Source organism: Phascolarctos cinereus, unplaced genomic scaffold (assembly GCF_003287225.1).
Source record: "Phascolarctos cinereus isolate Bilbo 61053 unplaced genomic scaffold, phaCin_HiC Scaffold_1;HRSCAF=81, whole genome shotgun sequence".
Classification (NCBI taxonomy): domain Eukaryota; kingdom Metazoa; phylum Chordata; class Mammalia; order Diprotodontia; family Phascolarctidae; genus Phascolarctos; species Phascolarctos cinereus.
The window spans coordinates 96,033,558-96,037,849 of NW_027555514.1; the positions used below are offsets into that span (position 1 = coordinate 96,033,558).

Consider the following 4,292-nt stretch of genomic DNA (forward strand, 5'->3'; position numbering starts at 1 on the left):
AATTAACATAACGTAGCACAAACTTTAAAACTAAATGTTAAAAAATACTAAAGGAAGTCTTCCATAAACCTATCCAGATTATACTTCATTTTCTGATTGTTTCTCATGCTTTAGAGTATTAGTCTCTGTGGCTTTCTTTATCCTTGGATTGAAGATTTTTTAAAAAAATTTTCTGATTAGATTTTCCAAATTACAGTCAATCACTTTCCTTAAAGTTTTCTAAAATAATCTCCTTTATGAATAAATGCTTTTCAGATTAAAATTACCACGGTCCATCCCTATCATATATTGATCCTTCACTATTTTTTTTGTCCCTAATTCCCTTGTTTCAGTTTTCCTGTTAATAAAGTCCAATAATTCAAAAAAATATTTTAATAGTATTTAAACAGATGTTTAATGATTTTTAAAAACTCATATATCATAGATATTTAACATTTATTATAATGGCCATTTCCACCCATTGGCTGGCAATTCTTCCACTGAAGGCTCTCAGGGTTTCCACGTCAACATTTTTCTTGCCAGTGATAATTCACTTTCAGCCTGAAGAATCACCTCTTCTATCTGGCCAGCCTGAAGCTTATCCTCTAGTTTCTGAAGATGTGTTTCCTCGTTTACCGTATTCAGCCTTTAATTTATAATGTGTTCTGTGCACTTTCTGTAGGCCGCATTTGAGGGCATAAACTCAAGAGCATCAAGAATCTTCTAATATAATAATTTTAGCCAATCCTGTGGAGTCTCACATACTTCCAGTCCAACGACACCTGTGGTCTTCTTCAGCACCCTAACCATAACAGCGAAGCAGCAGGTGTCGCCATGCAGCACTCTCAGGTACGCACTATCATTATCCCCATTTTATAGTTATGGAAACTGAGGTAAACAGAGCTTGTGACTTGCCCAGGGTCACATAGCTACTAAGTCTCTGAGGTTGGGTTTGAATTAGTTCTTTTTCACACAGAGCCCAGCACTCTCTCTACTGTACCAATGAGCTGGTTCACTCTGAGAATATTTATAAATGATTTTCCACATTTTAAACACACAAATGTAACAACTTGTAACTGCCACAGAAAGATAGAACCTGGGAAGTATTAATATCCTATGAGTTGTTTGGCTACTTCCTACGTATGTAGTTATTTACATTGCTACTATAAAAGTGTACATTGACTGGTATTAGGAAGTTTGTAATTGTTCTAAAGGTGTTCTTCTTATTAATGTTTAACTTCAGGATGCCAGCAAATCTTTTTACATATGTTCACACTGTTTTCTCCTTAATAACTGAGGGATTTCTTTATAAGCATTACTTTCATCTCTTGCTCCTAAGTAACTTTCAGATTTAGACTCAAAGCTTTTATTCTCTGTTTTTCATAGTATACATTAGTTTTCCATTTATTGGTACATATAACATTGTTATCACTGAAGCAAGTCTTCATGAAATGAAGAAGCTCTTTAATATGCTTTTTGAAAGAAGCATATTATTTAATTTCATCAATGTGTATCGAGTGAATAAGACAATGTTTTGTGGAGACTTTCTTTTTTACTTAGCCGTCATACATACTTCTATGCAGGAAATATGACAATGAGTTTAGGGAGATTCATAATGAAATTAAACTATCTCTGCAAAAATACCACATACAATGTCAATTTTTCATAACATTATTGTTTTAGTGGTATGGCTTAAAAAGATTATTTGTCTTTTTATGTAAACACCAAATATTCTTACTATATTCTAGAATTTTTAAAATAATAATAATAATAAGGTAGGAGGATGGAACTGAGTAAAAATTTTTAGAGCAAGGGTGGGGGACATGAGGCCTCAAGGCCACACTTGGCCTTCTAGGCCCTTGGGTGTGGCCTTTTGCCTGAGTCTAAGTTTTACAGAACAAATTCTTTTATTAAGTAGATTTGTTCTGCAAAGTGTAGATTCATTAAAAGGGTTGCACCCAAGGACCTAGAGGGTTACATGTGGCCTTGGGGCCACAGGTTCCCCACCCCTGGTTTAGAGTAATCAAAATAAATTGTATGCAGATAGTGTATTCAATAATAATTGAATGGGGCAAACCAAATATAGCAGAATACAAAAAGCACTCAGCTGAGCCCTCTTAATATTTCCCTCCAAACAACTTTAAAATACCACCTCAAATTGAATCCTGGAGTGGCAGAAACAACAAAAGGACAGAATGAGACATTCTTCTAGCCTATGACAGCTGAGGAGTTTGGAAAGAGAGCTCTGTGACACAGAGGTGGAGGCAATCCAGAACCCATGTGGAAGAAACCCCAGTGGTAGGACTAGGTGATGTCAACAAAAGCAGCAGAAGTTTCAAGAGCTTCCAAGCCAGAGACAGTAAGGGAACCTGGCAACTGGTCAGAAAGAGACTTCAGTGGACCCCTGTCGTAGCACTGGACAGAGGACCAGACTCCGTTTAGTACCTCAATTACCTATAACCACTTATGAGTGAATTATGATTTGCCCTTGAACCATAGTTCAAGGGCAGGAAGAAGCTGTTGCTGTTGTTGTTGTATAGTTTTAAATATGTCTAACTCTTCATGACCACATTTGGGGTTTTCCTAGCAAAGATACTAGAGTGGGTTACCGTTTCCTTCTCCAATTCATTTTACAGATGAAAAACTGAGGCAAACAGGATTAAATGACTTGCCCAGTATCACATAGCTAGTGATCGTCTGAGGCTAGATTTGACTCAGAAAGATGACCCTTCATGACTCCAGGACTGATATTTTATCCGTCACGCCATACAGCTACCTCCTAGTAGGGAGGAGCACTTTTAATCAAGAAAGAATGAAAACCTTGAGGTGCAGTATCACTTCTAGTCCCCAGGGATACTGAGGAACAGTATCCATTGCCATCCCAAGGGATCAGGGACTCTTCCTGGGTAAGGACTAGAGTTCAGACCAGGAAAGCCTCTCCCCAGATCACATCACCTTAGAAGTAATGAAAATTTCCAACCCCCTTGAAGTAGCTTCCAAAACAGCAGTTCAAAAAACACCTGAAGCTTGAAATAGTGCACCTCTATTCTCTCACACTGGGAACAGAGGCCAGCATTAACATAAAGTTCCAAATCAAGAAACAGAGTGGAAAAATGAGCAAACAACATAAAAAAAAGAACTTGACCATGAAAAGGTACTATGGTGACAGTAAATATCAAGACACAAAATCATAATAAGACAATGAAGTCAAAACAGCTACAAGCAAAGCTTCAAAGGAAAAAAAAAAAGATTTGACACAAGGCCAACAAGAATTCCTGGAAGAGCTAAAAATGATTTTCAAAATCAAATATGAGTGATAAAGGAAAAAATTGTCAAATAAGTAAAAGCAAAGGAAGAAAATTATGAAAATATCATTAACAGCTTGGTTAAAAAAAAAAAAGACACAAAAATACTAAGGAAAATAACACTTTAAAAACAGAATTGACCAAATGGAAAAAGAGATACAAAAATTCGCAGATGAAAATAACTCTTTAAAAAGCAAAATTGCCCAAATGAATAAAAGAGTTATGTGAAATTGAAATTTGATGTTTATTCCTATTTTGTTAAGACTTAATCAAGCTAGTATAGATTTAATATTCTCCTTTGTTGTATGTGCCTAAAATTCTCATTCCTACAAAATCACTCAAGTAACTTCCAGATACTTGTATACTGATTCTGCCCTAGAAATATGTAACGCTACCTTACATTATAACTTGTACTCTTACACTTATAACTTTCCGTATTATCCATTTTCTAGAGAAACTGCATTAAACTAAAGGTCAATCTCATCAAACTAAACTACTCTATTAAAGACAAATTTGAACAACTTAAAACTTTTGTAGCACCTATCATTGCCTTCAAATTAGTCCCATCATCTGAAGATCATTACCATCACATGAGAAGTAATTTCATCTCTCAATGAAGAAATGGGGAGTAGCTAGAATGACACTTATCCTACCTCCTCACTGAAAGATCTAGTCAATAAAAAGACAAACATTTTGTTCAAGATTTTGCTCTTCTATCCTGTTAATCAATATGAAAGGGCCTATCACCTTTAACTGTGGAGATTTTATCACTGAGAGAGGCTATTGACCTCATTTATTGGTAACTGCTAGCCTTACTAGTAAATTGATTGTACTTAGAACTTTATTTCTCAGAATTTCTATCACAGCAGGTACAAAACCTCCCTGAAGAAAATAATTTCTTAGAAAATCAGAATTGGGCAAGCAGAAGCTAATGAGACATTAGTCCATGAGACATCAAGAAAAAATAAAACACAGTCAAAAGAATGAAAACAAAGTAGAAAATTTGAA

At 35.4% G+C, this 4,292-nt stretch overlaps 1 pseudogene; it reads right to left on the reverse strand.

The window, feature by feature from the left end:
* Nucleotides 1–438: 438 nt before the first annotated feature.
* Nucleotides 439–789, reverse strand: LOC110216263 (NADH dehydrogenase [ubiquinone] 1 alpha subcomplex subunit 5 pseudogene; annotated as a pseudogene).
* Between the last annotated feature and the right edge of the window lie 3,503 nt (nucleotides 790–4,292).